General features: G+C 59.7%; 1 long non-coding RNA gene across 1 annotated transcript in view; it reads right to left on the bottom strand.

Annotated features, from left to right (window-relative positions):
• Window positions 1–18,594, bottom strand: part of LOC141247092 (uncharacterized) — a 57,550-nt gene extending 38,956 nt beyond the window's left edge. The window contains exon 1 of the long non-coding RNA XR_012310602.1: window positions 18,311–18,594. This is a non-coding gene — a long non-coding RNA (uncharacterized lncRNA). The remainder of the gene's footprint in view (window positions 1–18,310) is intronic.
• Between the last annotated feature and the right edge of the window lie 400 nt (window positions 18,595–18,994).

Here is an 18,994-nt window from a genome sequence, read left to right on the forward strand (position 1 = left end):
CTGGACGCGGGGCGGGCATGCCCCATAGTCCAGACCTGGGGCTAGACCCGGGGCAGGGGGCCCCACAGTTCAGACCTGAGGCTAGACCCGGGGCAGGCGGCCCACAGTCCGGACACGGGGTGGATTGGCCCCACAGTCTGGACACGGGGCGGGCATGCCCCACAGTCCAGACCTGGGGCTAGACCCGGAGCAGGCGGCCCACAGTCCGGACACGGGGTGGACGGTCCCCACATTCCGGACACGGGGGGGCCACAGTCCGGACATAAGGCGGGCGGGCCCCACAGTCCAGGCTCGGGGCTAGACCCGGGGGCAGTCGGCCCCACAGTCCAGTCCCGGGGCGGGTGGCCCCACAGTCCGGACCCAGGGCAAGCAGAGGATCCCACAGTCCGGACCAGGGGCGGGCGAGGGGCCCCACAGTCTGGAATCGAGGCGGGCGTCGGGCCCCACAGTCCGGGCCTGGGGCTAGACCCGGGGCAGGCGGCCCCACAGTCCGGACACGGGGCGACCGCAGTCCGGATATAGGGCGAGGCCCACAGTCCGGACACGGGGCGGCCACAGTCCAGACATAGGGTGGGCGGGCCCCACAGTCCAGGCTCGGGGCTAGACCCGGGGCAGCCGGCCCCACATTTCAGACCAGGGGCGGGGGGCCCCACAGTCCAGGCTCGGGGCGGACGGGCCCCACAGTCCAGGCTCGGTGCAGGCGGGCCCCACAGTCCGTACACGGGGCTAGTCCCGGGGAAGGCGGCCCCACAGTTCTGACACGGGGCGGGCATGCCCCACAGTCCTGACCTGGGGCTAGAGCCGGGGCAGGCGGCCCCACAGTCCAGACACGGGGTGGACGGGCCCCACAGTCCGGACACGGGGCGGCCATAGTACGGACATAGGGCGGGCGGGCCCCACAGTCAGGACACGGGGCGGGCGGGCTCCACAGTCAGGACACGGGGCGGGCGAGGTCTGGACTGTGAAGCCGCCTGCCCCGGGATTAGCTCAGTGTCCGGACTGTGGCGGCCGGGCCCCACAGTCCAGGCTCGGGGCTAGACCCGGGGGCAGTCGGCCCCACAGTCCAGACCCGGGGAGGGGGGCCCCACTGTCCGGACCCGGGGCAAGCGGGGGATCCCACAGTCCAGACCCGGGGCGGGCGAGGGGCCCCACAGTCTGGAATCAGGGCGGGCGGGGGGCCCCACAGTCCGGACCTGGGGCTAGACCCGGGGCAGGCGGCCCCACAGTCCGGACACGTGGCGGCCGCAGTCCGGATATAGGGCGAGCCCCACAGTCTTGACTCGGGGTGGCCACAGTCCAGACATAGGGTGGGCGGGCCCCACAGTCCAGGCTCAGGGCTAGACCCGGGGCGGGGGGAACACACAGTCCAGGCTCGGGGCTAGACCCGGGGAAGCCGGCCCCACATTTCAGACCCGGGGCGCAGGGCCCCACAGTCCAGGCTCGGGGCGGACGGGCCCCACAGTCCAGGCTCGGGGCGGACGGGCCCCATTGTCCGGACATGGGGCTAGTCCCGGGGCAGGCGGCCCTACAGTCAAGACCTGAGGCTCGACTCGGGGCAGGCGGCCCCACAGTCCAGACACGGGGTGGACGAGCCCCACAGTCCTGACATGGGGCGGACATGCCCCACAGTCCAGACACGGGGCAGGCGGCCCCACAGTCCGGACACGGGGTGGGCGAGCCCTACAGTCCGGACACAGGGCGTCCGCAGTCCGGACATAGGGTGGGCGGGCCGCACAGTCCAGGCTCGGGGCCAGACCCTGGGCCAGACCCGGGGCAACCGGCCCCACAGTCCAGACTCGGGGCGGGCGGGGGGCCCCACAGTCCGTACCCGGGGCTGGCGGGGGGTCCCACAGTCCAGACCTGGGGCTAGACTCGGGGCGGGGGGCCCCACAGTCCAGACCTGGGGCTAGACCCGATGCAGGCGGCCCCACAGTCCGGACACGGGGCGGGCGGGCCCACAGTCCGGACACGGGGCCGCCGCAGTCCTGATATAGGGCGGCCGGGCCCCACAGTCCAGGCTCGGGGCTAGACCCGGCACGGACGGGCCCCACAGTCCAAGCTCGGGGCAGACGGGCCCCACAGTCCAAGCTCGGGGCGGGCGTGCCCCACAGTCCGGACACGGGGCTAGTCCCGGGGCAGATGGCCCCACAGTCAAGACCTGGGGCAGGCGGCCCCAAAGTCCGGACACGGGGCGGATGAGCCCCACAGTCTGGACACGGGGCGGGCGAGCCCCACAGTCAGGACACAGGGCTGGCGGGCCCCACAGTCAGGACACAGGGCTGTCGGCACCCCACAGTCAGGACACAGGGCGGGCGGGCCCCAAAGTCAGGACACAGGGCGGGCGGGCCCCAAAGTCAGGACACAGGGCGGGCGGGCCCCAAAGTCAGGACACAGGGCGGGCGGGCCCCAAAGTCAGGACACAGGGCGGGCGGGCGGGCCCCAAAGTCAGGACACAGGGCGGGCGGGACCCACAGTCAGGACACAGGGCGGGCGGGCCCCGCCCGGGCCCCACAGTCAGGACACAGGGCGGGCCCCACAGTCAGGACATGGGGCGGGCGGGCTCCACAGTCAGGATACGGGGCGGGCGGGCCCCACAGTCCGGACACGGGGCTAATCCCGGGGCAGGTGGCCCTACAGTCCAGACCTGGGGCTAGACCAGGGGCAGGCGGCCCACAGTCCAGACACGGGGTGGATGGGCCCCACAGTCCGGACACGGGGCGGGCATGCCCCACAGTCCAGACCTGGGGCTAGACCCGGAGCAGGCGGCCCACAGTCCGGACACGGGGTGGACGGTCCCCACAGTCCGGACACGGGGGAGGCCACAGTCCGGACATAAGGCGGGCGGGCCCCACAGTCCAGGCTCGGGGCTAGACCCGGGGGCAGTCGGCCCCACAGTCCAGTCCCGGGGCGGGTGGCCCCACAGTCCAGACCCGGGGCAAGCAGAGGATCCCACAGTCCGGACCAGGGGCGGGCGAGGGGCCCCACAGTCTGGAATCGGGGCGGGCGTCGGGCCCCACAGTCCGGGCGTGGGGCTAGACCCGGGGCAGGCGGCCCCACAGTCCGGACACGGGGCGACCGCAGTCCGGATATAGGGCGAGGCCCACAGTCCGGACACGGGGCGGCCACAGTCCAGACATAGGGTGGGCGGGCCCCACAGTCCAGGCTCGGGGCTAGACCCGGGGCAGCCGGCCCCACATTTCAGACCAGGGGCGGGGGGCCCCACAGTCCAGGCTCGGGGCGGACGGGCCCCACAGTCCGGACACGGGGCTAGTCCCGGGGTAGGCGGCCCCACAGTCCTGACATGGGGCGGATATGCCCCACAGTCCGGACCCGGGGAAGGCGGCCCCACAGTCCGGACACAGGGTGGACGAGCCCTACAGTCCGGACACGGGGCAGCCGCAGTCCGGACATAGGGTGTGCGGGCCGCACAGTTCAGGCTCGTGGCCAGACCCAGGGCAACCGGCCCCACAGTCCAGACTCGGGGCGGGCGGAGGGCCCCACAGTCCGTACACGGGGCGGGCAGGCCCCACAGTCCGTACCCGGGGCTGGCGGGGGGCTCCACAGTCCAGACCTGGGGCTAGACTCGGGGCGGGCGACCCCACCGTCCAGACTTGGGGCTAGATCCAAAGCAGACGGCCCCACAGTCCGTACACGGGGCGGACGGGCCCACACTCCAGACACGGGGCGGCCGCAGTCCGGATATAGGGCGGACGGGCCGCACAGTCCAGGCTCGGGGCTAGACCCGAGGTGGACGGGCCCCACAGCCCAGGCTCGGGGCGGACGGGCCCCACAGCCCAGGCTCGGGGCGGACGGGCCCCACAGCCCAGGCTCGGGGCGGACGGGCCCCACAGCCCAGGCTCGGGGCGGACGGGCCCCACAGCCCAGGCTCGGGGCGGACGGGCCCCACAGCCCAGGCTCGGGGCGGACGGGCCCCACAGCCCAGGCTCGGGGCGGACGGGCCCCACAGCCCTGGCTCGGGGCGGACGGGCCCCACAGCCCAGGCTCGGGGCGGACGGGCCCCACAGCCCTGGCTCGGGGCGGACGGGCCCCACAGTCCAGGCTCGGGGCGGACGGGCCCCACAGTCCAGGCTTGGGGGCGAACGGGCCCCACAGTCCAGGCTCGGGGCGGACAGGCCCCACAGTCCAGACCTGAGGCTAGACCCGGGGTAGGCGGCCCCACAGTCCAGATACGGGGTGGACGGGGCCCCACAGTCCAGACCTGGGGCTAGACCCGGGGTTGGCAGCCCCAAAGTCCGGACACGGGGTGGACGAACCCCACAGTCTGGACACGGGGAGGCCACAGTCCAGACATAGGGTGGGCGGGCCCCACAGTCCAGGCTCGGGGCTAGACCCGGGGTAGCCGGCCCCACATTTCTGACCTGGGGCGGGGAGCCCCACAGTCCAGGCTTGGGGCGGACGGGCCCCACAGTCCAGGCTCGGGGCGGATGGGCCCCACAGTACTGGCTCGGGGCGAACGGGCCCCACAGTCCACGCTCGGGCCCCACTGTCCATGCTCTGGATGGACGGGCCCCACAGTCCACGCTTGGAGCGGACGGGCCCCACAGTCCAGGCTCGGGGCGGACGGGCCCCACAGTCCAGGCTCGGGGAGGGCGGGCCCATAGTTACGACACGGGGTGGGCGGGCCCTACAGTCCGGACACGGGGCTAGTCCCAGGGCAGGCGGCCCCACAATTCGGACACGGGGCGGACGGGCCCCACAGTCCTGACATGGGGCGGGCATGCCCCACAGTCCTGACCAGGGGCTAGAGCCGCGGCAGGCGGCCCCACAGTCCGGACACGGGGTGGACGTGCCCCATAGTCCAGGCTCGGGACTAGACCCGGGGGCAGCTGGCCCCAAAGTCCAGACCCGGGGTGGGCGGGGGAGCCCCACAGTCCAGACTCGGGGCGGACGGGCCCCACAGTCCAGGCTCGGGGCGTACGGGCCCCACAGTCCAGGCTCGGGGCGTACGGGCCCCACAGTCCAGGCTCGGGGCGTACGGGCCCCACAGTCCAGGCTCGGGGCGGACGGGCCCCACAGTCCAGGCTCGGGGCGGACGGGCCCTACAGTCCAGGCTCGGGGCGGACGGGCCCCACAGTCCACTCTCGGGCCCCACAGTCCATGCTCGGGGTGGACTGGCCCCACAGTCCAGGCTCGGGGCGGACGGGCCCCACAGTCCAGGCTCGGAGCGGATGGGCCTCCCTTTCCCGCTCGGGGCGGGCGTGCCCCACAGTCCAGGCTCGGGGCTAGTCCCGGGGCAGGTGGCCCCACAGTCGAGACCTGGGGCTAGACCCGGGGCAGGCGGCCCCAAGTCAGGACACGGGACTAGACCCGGGGGCAGCTGGCCCCAAAGTCCAGACCCGGGGCGGGCAGGGGAGGTCTGGACCGCCCAGGGTCTGGACTGTGGGGCCGGCTGCCCCCAGGTCTAGCCCCGAGCCTAGACTGTGGGGCCCGCCCGCCCTATGTCCGTACTGTGGCCGCCCCGTGTCTGGACTGTGGGGCTGCCTGCCCCGGGTCTAGCCCCAGGTCTGGACTGTGGGGCATGCCCACCCCGTGTCAGGACTGTGGGGCCCGTCCGCCCCGTGTCCGGACTGTGGGGCCGCCTGCCCCGGGACAAGCCCTGTCCCCGGACTGTGGGTCCCGCCCCGTGTCCTAACTATGGGCCCGCCCACACTGTGTCCTGACTGTGGGGCCCGTCCGCCCCGAGCCTGGACTGTGGGGCCGGTTGCCCCCGGGTCTAGCCCCGAGCCTGGACTGTGGGGACCGCCCGCCCTATGTCCGGACTGTGGCCGCCTCGTGTCCGTACTGTGGGGCCCCTCCACCCCGTGTCCGGACTGTGGGGCTGCCTGCCCCGGGTCTAGCCCCAACTCTGGACTGTGGGGCATGCCCGCCCCGTGTCAGGACTGTGGGGCCCGTCCGACCCGTGTCCGGACTTTGCGGCCACCAGCCCCGGGTCTAGCCGCAGGTCTGGACTGTTGGGCCGCCTGCCCCAGGACTAGCACCGTGTCCTAACTGTGGGGCCCCTCCACCCCGTGTCCGGACTGTGGGGCTGCCTGCCCCAGGTCTAGCCCCAACTCTGGACTGTGGGGCATGCCCACCCCGTGTCCTGACTGTGGGCCCGACACTGTGGGGCCGACTGCCCCGGGTCTAGCCCCGAGCCTGGACTGTGGGGCCTGCCCGCCTTATGTCCGGACTGTGGTCCCCCCCGTGTCCGGACTGTGGGACTGTCCACCCCGTGTCCGGACTGTGGGCCGCCTGCTCCGGGTCTAGCCCCAGGTCTGGACTGTGGGGCATGCCCGCCCCGTGTCCGGACTGTGGGGCCCGTCCACCCCGTGTCCGGACAGTGGGCCGCCTGCCCGGACTGTGGGCCGCCTGCCCCGGGTCTAGCCCCAGGTCTAGACTGTGAGGCCGCCTGCCCCGGGATTAGCTCCGTGTCCGGACTGTGGGGCCCGCCCGCCCCGTGTCCTGACTGTGGGGCCCACCCGCCCCGCCCGCCCCGTGTCCTGACTGTGGAGCCCGCCCGTCCCGTGTCCTGACTGTGGGCACCGCACGCCCCGAGCCTGGACTGTGTGGCACGCCCGCCCCGAGCGGGAAAGGGGGGCCCGTCCGCCCCGAGCCTGGACTGTGGGGCCCGTCCGCCCCGAGCCTGGACTGTGGGGCCCGTCCGCCCCGAGCCTGGACTGTGGGGCCCGTCCGCCCCGAGCCTGAACTGTGGGGCCGGCTGCCCCGGGTCTAGCCCCGAGCCTGGACTTTGGGGCCCACCCTATGTCCGGACTGTGGCCGCCCCGTGTCCGTACTGTGGGGCTCATCCACCCCGCGTCCGGACTTTGGGGACTCCCTGCCCCGGGTCTAGCTCCAGGTCTGGACTGTGGGGCATGTCAAGCCCGTGTCAGGACTGTGGGTCCCATCCTCCCCGTGTCTGGACTGTGGGGCCACCTGCCCATGGTCTAGCCTCAGGTCTGGACTGTGGGGCCGCCAGCCCTGGTACTAGCCCCGTGTCCGGACTGTGGGGCCCGTCCGCTCCGAGCCTGGACTGTGGTGCCCGTCCGCTCCGAGCCTAGACTGCGGGGCCCGTCCGCTCCGAGCCTGGATTGTGGGGCCCGCCTGTCTCGGGTCTAGCCCCGAGCCTGGACTGTGGGGCCCGCCCTATATCCGGACTGCGGCCGCCCCGTGTCCGGACTGTGGGGCGGTTGCCCCGGGTCTAGCCCCGAACCTGGAATGTGCGGCCCGCCCACCCTATGTCCGGACTGTGGCCGCCCCGTGTCCGGACTGTAGGGCTCGTCCACCCCGTGTCCGAACTGTGGGGCATGTCCGCCCCATGTCAGGACTGTGGGGCCGGTTGCCCCGGGTCTTGCCCCGAACCTGGAATGTGCGGCCCACCCTATGTCCGGACTGTGGCCGCCCCGTGTCCGGACTGTAGGGCTCGTCCGCCCCGTGTCCGGACTGTGGGCCGCCTGCTGCGGGTCTAGACCTAGGTCTGGACTGTGGGCATGCCCGCCCCGTATACGGACTGTGGGGCCCGTCCACCCCTTGTCCGGACTGTGGGCCGCCTGCCCCGGGTCTAGCCCCAGGTCTGGACTGTGAAGCCGCCTGTCCCGGGATTAGCCCCGTGTCCGGCCTGTGGGGCCCGCCCGCCACGTGTCCTGACTGTAGGGCTCGCCCGCCCCGAGTCCAGACTGTGGGGCCCATCCGGGCCCCACAGTCCAGGCTCGGGGCGGACGGGCCCCACAGTCCAGGCTCGGGGCGGACGGGCCCCACAGTCCAGGCTCGGGGCGGACGGGCCCCACAGTCCAGGCTCGGGGCGGACGGGCCCCACAGTCCAGGCTCGGGGCGGACGGGCCCCACAGTCCAGGCTCGGGGCGGACGGGCCCCACAGTCCAGGCTCGGGGCGGACGGGCCCCACAGTCCAGGCTCGGGGCGGACGGGCCCCACAGTCCAGGCTCGGGGCGGACGGGCCCCACAGTCCAGACACGGGGGATAGTCCCGGGGCAGGCGGCCCCACAGTCCAGACCTGGGGTTAGACCCAGGGCAGGCGGCCCCACAGTCCAGACACAGGGCGGACGGGCCCCACAGTCCAGACACAGGGCGGACGGGCCCCACAGTCCAGACACAGGGCGGACGGGCCCCACAGTCCAGACACAGGGCGGATGGGCCCCACAGTCCAGACACAGGGCGGACGGGCCCCACAGTCCAGACACAGGGCGGACGGGCCCCACAGTCCAGACACAGGGCGGACGGGCCCCACAGTCCAGACACAGGGCGGACGGGCCCCACAGTCCAGACCCAGGGCGGACGGACCCCACAGTCCAGACCCAGGGCGGACGGGCCCAACAGTCCAGACCCAGGGCGGACGGGCCCAACAGTCCAGACCCGAGGCGGGCGGCCCAACAGTCCAGACCCGAGGCGAGCGGCCCACCAGTCCAGAACCGAGGTGGGCGGCCCAACAGTCCAGACCCGAGGCGGGCGGCCCAACAGTCCAGACCCGAGGCGAGCGGCCCACCAGTCCAGAACCAAGGTGGGCGGCCCAACAGTCCAGATCTGAGTCGGGCGGCCCAACAGTCCAGACCCGAGTCGGGCGGCCCAACAGTCCAGACATGGGGCCAGACCCGAGGAGGGTGGCCAATTGGTGCAACATGTGCAGTTCCACAGGGACCCAAGATGTAAAGGGGCCACCATCACCTCCTAATCAGGTGAATTGTGCATTATGATGAGCGATGCCAATATACTGATAGAGGGGAACTGTCCAGACCCGAGGCGGGCGGCCCAATTGTCCAGACCCGAAGTGGGAGGTCCAACAGTCCAGACTCAAGGCGGGAAGTCCCACAGTCCAGACACGAAGCCAGGCCCGAGGTGTGCGGCCCAACAGTCCAGACACGGGGCCATGCCCGAGGCGGCCCGCCCAACAGTTCAGACACGGGGCTAGATATACTGTTCTGATAGAGGGGCCCTCTTCTGGCTGTGTCTGCCCCTGACGTACAGATATACAGCAATATGCAGCAGGAGAGACAAGATCCAGGGAGATATCCGATCGCCAGAACTGGGGTCAGGAAGGAATTTTTTTCCCCCCTAGGGGGTTTTCTTCGCCTTCCTCTGGATCTTTGGTTCCAGTGGCTCTCATCAGGTCTGCACTATCCGCAGCAAGTTCTGTAGTCTCTATCGGGCCTGACCTGAGAGTCATTGTGAACTTTAATTTATTAAAGGGCCAGTAATATTTTTATTACAATGTGGCTTATTGCTATTCCAATAAAAAAATTAATAATAATATATTGTGTTGTGTGTTTTATTTGTGTGGACTTCACCCTACAGAAACAATGATGAGAGTGAACGCTGACGCTCAATATTCCAGAACTAGAACCAGACTTGGCTGATCCGGCATATAATAAAGTGTCTGTCTCATCTGCTGTATACATGATGGCAGCTGCTGCAGGACCAGGGAGTATAGAGGGTGCTACATACAGGAGCATCTCACAAAATTAGAATATCATCAAAAAGTTAATTTCAGTTCTTCAATATAAAATGTCAAAGTCATATATTATATAGAGTCATTACAAACAGAGTGATCTATTTCAAGTGTTTATTTCTGTTAATGTTGATGGTTATGGCTTACAGCCAATGAAAACACAACAGTCATTATCTCAGTAAACTTAAATAATTAACAAAAAACACCTGCAAAGGCTTCCTAAGCATTTAAAAAGTCCCTTAGTCTGTTTCAGTAGGCTCCGCAATCATGGGGAAGACTGTTGACTTGACAGATGTCCAGAAGGCAGTCATTGACACACTCCACAAGGTCCCAGAGTTCCAATTTTAATTTGTTTCATTTCATTTGTTTAGCTGCTGGAGGTCTAGTGTGAAGTTTCCACCATCAGTGATGGTTTGGGGAGCCATGTCATCTTCTGGTGTAGGTCCACTGTGTTTTATCAAGACCAAACTCAGCGCAGCCGCCTACCAGGATATTTTAGAGCACTTCATGCTTCCCTCTGCAGACAAACTTTTGGAGATGGAAATTTCATTCTCCAGCAGGACTTGGCCCCTGTCCACACGGCCAAAAGTACCAATACCTGGTTTACACACAACAGTATCACTGTGCTTGATTGGCAGCAAACTCGCCTGACCTTAACCCCATAGAGCAGAGGTCCCCAACCGCCGGTCCGCGGACCAGGACCGGGCCGTTGGGGTTTTTCAGCCGGTCCGCGGGGAGAGGGGGCCCCTCCAGCCTCCAGCAGGGCCGCCATCAGGGCATGACTGCCCTGACTCCAGTATGGGGCCCGGCCGGTAGGAGCCCCCTCGGAGCCCCCCTCTTGTGCGTCTCTCTCCTCATGGGGCCCCCGGCCGCATGCTAAGCGCCGGGTCCGGGACATCTTAGCGCTGCGCTGCTGCGGCAGCACCTTCATGATTCCCCTGACTTCCGGTCATGTGACGGCGCCGTCACATGGCCGGAAGTCAGGAGAACCTGGTGTCAGCGATTTGGACGAGCGCCAGGATTCTGCAGGGGTCGCATGGGGGTAAGTATAACAAGTTTTATTTTTTTTTAAATACAATTAACTAGGAGTGGGGGGAATGGGAGATGCACATGGGGGGAGGGGAGAGATGAGAGATGCACATGGGGGAGGGGAGAGATGAGAGATGCACATGGGGGGGGAGGGGAGAGATGAGAGATGCACATGGGGGAGGGGAGAGATGAGAGATCCACATGGGGGGGAGGGGAGAGATGAGAGATGCACATGGGGGAGGGGAGAGATGAGAGATCCACATGGGGGGGAGGGGAGAGATTAGAGATGCACATGGGAGGGAGGGGAGAGATGAGAGATGCACATGGGGGGGAGGGGAGAGATGAGAGATGCACATGGGGGGAGGGGAGAGATGAGAGATGCACATGGGGGGAGGGGAGAGATGAGAGATGCACATGGGAGGGAGGGGAGAGATAAGAGATCCACATGGGGGGGAGGGGAGAGATGAGAGATGCACATGGGGGAGGGGAGAGATGAGAGATGCACATGGGGGGGAGGGGAGAGATGAGAGATGCACATGGGGGGGAGGGGAGAGATGAGAGATGCACATGGGGGGGAGGGGAGAGATGAGAGATGCACATGGGGGGGAGGGGAGAGATGAGAGATGCACATGGGGGGAGGGGAGAGATGAGAGATGCACATGGGAGGGAGGGGAGAGATGAGAGATGCACGGGGGGGTGAGAGATGCACAGGGGGATGAGAGATGCACGGGGGGGATGAGAGATGCACGGGGGGGATGAGAGATGCACGGGGGGTGGATGAGAGATGCACGGGGGGTGGATGAGAGATGCACGGGGGGTGGATGAGAGATGCACGGGGGGTGGATGAGAGATGCACGGGGGGGTGAGAGATGCACGGGGGGTGGATGAGAGATGCACGGGGGGTGGATGAGAGATGCACGGGGGGTGGATGAGAGATGCACGGGGGGGATGAGAGATGCACGGGGGGGATGAGAGATGCACGGAGGGGATGAGAGATGCACGGAGGGGATGAGAGATGCACGGGGGGTGGATGAGAGATGCACGGAGGGGGATGAGAGATGCACGGGGGTGAGCTGCACATGGGGGGGTGAGAGATGCACATGGGGGGGTTATGTTTACATAACTTTGTTGCCTTATGAAGGACGGGGGGGGCCCCCAAAAATTTCTTGCACAGGGGCCCACTACAGTCTGTGTCCGCCCCTGGGATAAAGTAAATGCAGCTGAACAGCAGCTGTCAGGACAGCTGCCCTGTCCTGCTGCAGGGCGTGATGGGGCCTCAGTGATGCGGCTCCTGGCACAGCACATTATGTGGGGCTCCTGGCATAGCTCTTGGCGGGGACCTGGTCTACACTATATGATAAGTATGCACTAAACTCCAAATCCCTCCATTACCCCGCCCCCATATGACCAAAGCCCCGCCCACCCCACCCCCTCCTTGCTGGGCCATGGAAAAATGATCTTGCTTCAAGCCGGTCCCTGGTGCAAAAAAGGTTGGGGACCACTGCCATAGAGAATCTATTATAGAGAATCTATGGGGTATTGTCAAGAGGAAGATGAGAGACCCCAGACACAACAATGCAGACGAGCTGAAGGCTGCTATCAAAGCCACCTGGGCTTCCATAACCCCTCAGCAGGGCCACAGGCTGATCGCCTCCATGCCACATTGCCGCATTGATGCAGTAATTGATGCAAAAGGAGCCCCGACCAAGTATTGAGGGCATTTACTGAATATACATTTCAATAGGCCAATATTTCGGATTTTAAAATAATTTTTCAAGCTGTTATAAAGTATTCTAATTTACTGAGATAATGACTGTTGTGTTTCCATTGGCTGTAAGCCATAATCATCAACATTAACAGAAATAAACACGTGAAATAGATCCCTCTGTGTGTAATGACTGTATATAATATAGGAGTTTCACTTTTTGTATTGAAGAACTGAAATAAAGTAACTTTTTGATGATATTCTAGTTCTGTGAGATGCACCTGTACATAGAGCAGGTCACATATAACTCCAGCCCAAGTTACATCACCAGTGTTTTGGGGGTCGGTCTCTGTGATGGGGGCACTTATATTGTATTGATCCTATAAAACACACTACCTGAAAGACTGATGACCAGATCACAGCAAAGCAGAATGCAGGAAACCCAGGAAAATGGCTAAATAGGTGTCACAGGGTGCAATAAGTAGCCATGGGCCCCAAGACAAAACTAGGGCCTCACTCAGAAATGAACACAATAGCCCATTTACCAAGGCTGGCTATAGGTAGTAAAGCAGATACTTGGAGGGATTTGTGCCAAATTTTCCACCTATTTATTAGAACGAAGAAAATAGTGTTACAGGGTCAGGATAGGGTTAAAAATCTTGTGAGTTTATTTGTAGTAAAAAATATATAAAAACATCACCATAGGTCGCGATCCTAACCAGAATAATGTTTAACCGCAAATGCGTTTCCGACTTGCATCTATAGTTATTGCAATAGGATAGGACAGATACACAATTCCAGTTAAAGGGAATCTGTCAGAAGGTTTTGCTACGTAATCCGAGATCAGCATGATGTAGGGGCAGAGAGCCTGATTCCAGCGATGCATCACTTACTAGACTGCTTGGTGCAGTTTTGATAGAATCCCTGCTTTCTCTGTTGTAAATGAAGCAGTGCTCAGAATGTTAAGCCCTGTGTAACCCCGCCCACGCTGGCAGATTCCTGTGTACAAACTGCAAATCAGTGGTGAGGGCGGGGTTACACAGATGAGCCTGACTGGCCTGTACCTGAGACCTAGTCAGGCAGTGATCATCTCCTGTTGATAAAACATGGATTGTATTGAAACTACAACACACAGCCTAATAAGTGACACATCCCTGGAATCAGGATATCTTGCTCTACATCATGCTGCTCTCAGATTAAGTAGCAAAAATCTGCTGACAGATTCCCTTTAATAAAGTACATGTCCTGTTTTGTATCTCCCAGAGCAATGTCATCAGTGTCGCTCACCACCAATGCAGATGTGAGTGGTGCCGGACAACCTCTTTATGTCAAATAATTCCCTGCAGAGCTGGCATCCATCTGAGGAGATGTACACAGATCTGCCTGACAGGTGGGTGGAGATGAATTGGTTGATATATCCCACTCTTAGTCCACTTGGCTAAAAAGATGATTTACATCCAGGGAAGAGGGACAGAGGGGCAGCAACACAAGAAAAGCAACGTCGTATTCAGAACAGGGGCATTTACACCAGGTACAAAATTACATCGTTATGGAAAGTGACAGGTTCTCTTTAAAGGGATTTCAGAAGACTGAGAACCCCTACAACACCTGAAATGGATGACCCACATCTCTGGTTTACTCTAATATGACCGGCTATTAATGGAAAAAGTATGGAAATGGGACCAGTCGTGTGCAGGGTCCTCATATACAAAGGTTGAAAAAAAAAGATGATGGGGCTGGTATCTACTATAGACAAGTTGTGGGGCCGCACATCAACTAGTCCATAAACCTCCTGCAATCAGCAGCAAACCAAAGACAAGTGCGAAGCATCATGCTCCGTGTGCATTACCTAATTCCCTATTAGTTATTCATTTGTGGGGATCATTTGGGACATTAATTTGACTGCTGGTTCTATTAGCTCAATAGGTCCACAGGAATCCTTGATTAGTTTAGGAATGGGCATCCACTATGGTTACTGGACACATGAAGTCCCCCACAACCACCATACCCATACACAATAGATACAAGGTAGAAAGTCTTGCCCTGTTGAACACTACACCTGACTTGAGGCCACCACCTCTTGGTTGTCCAATGTTCTTGCTTCTCTAGGGCTCTTCTCAGATATTCATTATACCAGCTCCCCAGAATACCAAAGCTAGGGTGGATGACCGCGAGCCCTGGTGGATGTCATAACTGCGGCCACCCAGGGGCAATACTCCATAACAACAATCCCCTGAGGTGGTGTAGGATGTAAGGACCTATTCACACTACATTCAGCGCTGCATTCAGGTCTTTACACAAGGCTTACAACTGAATCCCTGAAATTCAGGATTGTGCTGTCTGAAATGAGACATCTGAAAGCAGAGCAAATGGAGCCTAAAGATTCATACTTTAGGCTCGGTTTGCCTTTGTTCAAATCAATGGAAAAAATCCCCATCTCTACATGTCTGACAGCCATTCCATTCCAGCGTCAGCTGAATTCCAACCACAGTCCACCTCATTTTACTTAATGTGCTTCTGATTAGGTGATCACCTGAACCAAATCTTATGTAACGAGGGAAAGGATAAAAAACACTGCTGTGGGCTTCACAGTCCTCTTGCAATAGGGCAAGCTGGATGGCAAAACAAGTGCTAGGAATAGCACAAAAGTAATATGAATGAAAAACTAACTTTTAACCATGCCAAAGGAGTTGAAAAGAAGTCTTGAGTGAGGAAAAGAAGGGCTCAATTCTGGCTTCTCTAGCAGAGGGATACAGTGAGCGTCATGTTGCCTCCATCCATAAAATTTCAAAGACGGCAGTCCATTACAACAAGGTCAAGCAGCAGACATTGGGGACAACAAAGCTACAGACCGGCAGAGGGCGAAAGCGACTCTCCACTGACCGGGATGACCGTCATCTTATTCTAATGTCACTCAGCAACCGCAGGATGACATCAAGTGACCTACAGAAGGAATGGCAAATGGCAGCTGAGGTGAAGTGCACGGCAAGAACAGTTCATAACGGGCTCCTAGAGACCTCAAGTCATGTAAAGCTAGAAAAAAGCCTTTCATCAATGAGAAGCAAAGGAGAGCCAGCCTGAAGTTTGCCAAAGACCATAAGGATTGGACCATAGAGGACTGGAGTAAGGTAATCTTCTCTGATGAGTCTAATTTTCAGCTTTGCCCAACACCTGGTCATCTAATGGTTAGACGGAGACCTGGAGAGGCATACAAGTCACAGTGTCTTGCACCCACTGTGAAATTTGGTGGAGGATCGGTGATGATCTGGGGATGCTTCAGCAAGGCTGGAATTGGGCAGGTTAATCTTTGCGAAGGACGTATGAATCAAGCCGCATACAAGGTTATCCTTGAAAAAACACTTGCTTCCTTCTGCTCAGGCAATGTTCCCCAACTCTGAGGACTGGTTTTTCCAGCAGGACAATGCCCCATGCCACACAGCTAGGTCAATCAATGTGTGGATGAAGGAGCTCCACATCAAGACCCTGTCATGGCCAGCCCAATCTCCAGACCTGAACCCTATTGAAAACCTCTGGAATGTAATCAAGAGGTAGATGGATAGTCACAAGCCATCAAACAAAGATGAACTGCTTACATTTTTGTGCCAGGAGTGGCGTAAGGTCACCCAAAAGCAGCGTGAAAGACTGGTAGAAAGCAGCCAAGACGCATGAAAGCTGGGATTAAAAATCATGGTTATTCCACCAAATATTGATTTCTGAACTCTTCCTGAGTTAAAACATGAGTATTGTTGTTTCTAAATGAATAAGAGCTTGTTTTCTTTGCAGTATTTGAGGTCTGACAGCACTGGTTCTCTGGTTCTTTTTTATTATTTTGACGATTTCTCATTTGCTGCAAATAAATACAAAGTTTTTAGCTTTGATTTTTAGAGACAAGTTGTCAGTAGCTTATAGAATAAAACAACAATGTACATTTTACTCAAAAATAGACCTATAAAGAGAAAAATCAGAGAAAATGAAAATGAGCTGTGTATATATAGATATATATAGATATATACACACACACATTACATACATACACACATATTATATACACACACACATATATATGTGGCGCCCCTGAGGGTTCGGTCGCCACAGAGGTACTGCATCTCACCCAGAGCTGTGGTATCTCACTCTCAGGTAAGGAAGGAGTACAGCTCAGGACCCTAACACCTGCATTCATTACACCACACTTCAGAGGGCGGGGCGAGATTGCTCCTACGGGAGAGCACAGTCCCTGGTCCAAGGCTGGGGTGGGGGGAACCTAGTAAAGGGGTGTGGGTGGAGGACGTAGTTAAGAGGAGCACATAGAAGGAAGATATAAAAAGAGAAACCATCTTAGAAAGACAGATTAGTCTGAGGAGGAAAGTGCCAGGAGCAGAGGCTCTGTAGGAGCTCTTTTCCAGAGGCGGGCCTAGCCAGTGAGGCCCAAGGCTGAGAGGAAGAAGAGAAGGAGAGGAGAGGGAGCAGGAAGGCTCCAGGAACCAGAAGAAAGGATCCCAGGGGTACAGGCAGTGCGAGAGGCCACCCGTACGCCCAAATATGGTGGAGGGGTCAGGCTGCATACAGGGAACTGGTCCCTCAACTAGTAGAAGATTGCACGTCTTAACTAGAAACCGGAGGCTGCAGTATTTCATGTCCAGTAGCCAACATTCCAAATCAGTCTCACCAGGAAGGTAGCTATATAGGACCCAGGGGACGGAACAGACGTCGCCCGCCAAGGCCCGCAGGTACTGGACTGGGACACTTGGTATGAGGTTCAGGGAGACAGCCAGAGAGAGGACACAGAAGGGGGTCCTGCTATGTACTCCGGAGTTACCTGGGGGTGGACTGAACCCCTCACTGAGTAAATGCTGCACGGCACGGGAAGTTACCTTGACGTCTGTAACTTGGACTGCAATAACCGTGAGTAAAGATCCAGAGGACTGCACCACCTTGTCTGTGTTTCTGGCAGCGCCATCACTCCCTGCACTACAATGCCCAGCGCAACCTACAACAACATCTACACTGCCCTGGAGCTAGCTCTTCCTGTGGAGAGCCACACCATCCCTGCTGCAGTAACATCAGCTTCAGAGGACGGCTCCACAGCGGCCGCTCCCTTTAGCCGCATTCCACAGGTGGCGTCACAAACTTTAACATCCTACTAATATTATAAATGCGAAAGTTTGTGAGTATGTATGTTTGTTACTCTTTCACGAAAAAACTACTGGACGGATTTGCATGAAACTTTACAGTAATATAGATTATACATCGGAATAACATATAGGCTACAATTTGTAATGATTTTATGTAATTTTGGTCGTAATATAACGATACATGTCAATTAAGTCGGAAAAAAATCTGGCCTCTGAGAGTTATCTTGGCGTACGCTGCCTAAACCGTTGGAGTTACACAAAGATGATGTACCGTAGAATTGTTTGTCTTGAATAGTTCTAAATAAAAGTCCGCGACAGCATATATCTACCTTTTATGTGGAAGCCACTATGACCAAAATTGTGAACCATAAATTTAATTAAATTAGATACTATTTTACAATGCACATTTTAGTATATTTATCAAACTTTTTAGTATATTTATCAAACTCTTATATACACACATACACAGGTGATATTTAAATGGCTGATTTACAGCAGTCAGAAGAGATTGATAATACAATAATTTGCCCATAGTGGATCATTGTATAGTGAGGTCACAGTTGCCGCCTGTGCACAGTCAGAATACAGGGGTGATCATATACCGTGGCCAGGTACAAGTGTGGCACAGGGGGTTCATACACGACCCCCAGGGACTGACATTTCCTAGAAACTTTGGCAGCTGTCAGTCATGAGCTCACCCTGATACATTACACTCTGGAAACAGCTGAAGGGAGAAGGATAATTTATGACATTTTCTCAGACTTAAAAAAAAAAAAAAATAGCCCAGAAAACAGCCCATATGTCAGGAACAGGTTACTAGGGAGCTACACGTCCCAGCACGGCCTGCCCGCGCCCACAACCCGGGGGGAGTGTGAGGCTTCCTCCTGCAGGTTGCCCGGGGGCACCGGGCCGTCATTGTCCTCACACAGGGGGTCCCCGCCGCCATTGTCCCTCCACATAACACCGTATAATAAAACATGCGCTCACCTGCGCCAGCTGCTGCAGCCGGGAAAGTTCCGAGCGCCTCACCTGGGCGGAGGGGAAGTGACTCACACACGGGGAGGGGCAGTAACCTGAGCGCGGCTCCATGGAGGATGCACACACTGCAGCCTGACAGCACCGGCAGCAGCGCTACACAAATGGCGTCCTCCCCTCCTGTGTGCAGCACAGCCCTGTGTGTGTGCAGCGCAGCATGTCACCCACAGCACCAGCAGGCTGCTCTCAGCTCCCACAGAGCACTGGGAATGGTTGCTATGGGTAACCGCGCCACAGCTGCTCCTCATAGACCAGTCATATACAACTGATATCGCCTGTACAGCGATCGTAATATAACTAATTAGATTGTTTTAGTATTTTGTTTGAACTTTACTAAGTATCTATTTTGTAATTAGCACTTATAAAAATGCCGCGAAAGCGTAAGTCTAACATTTCCCAAAGCTCTAATAAAGCCCGAGCTCTGAAAATAATTAGACGTGATGAGACGTCTCAACAAGCCGAGCAACGAAGGGGGATGAGAGATGCACGGAGGGGATGAGAGATGCACGGAGGGGATGAGAGATGCACGGGGGGTGGATGAGAGATGCACGGAGGGGGATGAGAGATGCACGGAGGGGGATGAGAGATGCACGGAGGGGGATGAGAGATGCACGGGGGTGAGCTGCACATGGGGGG

The sequence above is a fragment of the Phyllobates terribilis genome, unplaced genomic scaffold (assembly GCF_046119375.1).
Source record: "Phyllobates terribilis strain yellow unplaced genomic scaffold, ASM4611937v1 Scaffold_2753__1_contigs__length_108794, whole genome shotgun sequence".
Lineage (NCBI taxonomy): Eukaryota > Metazoa > Chordata > Amphibia > Anura > Dendrobatidae > Phyllobates > Phyllobates terribilis.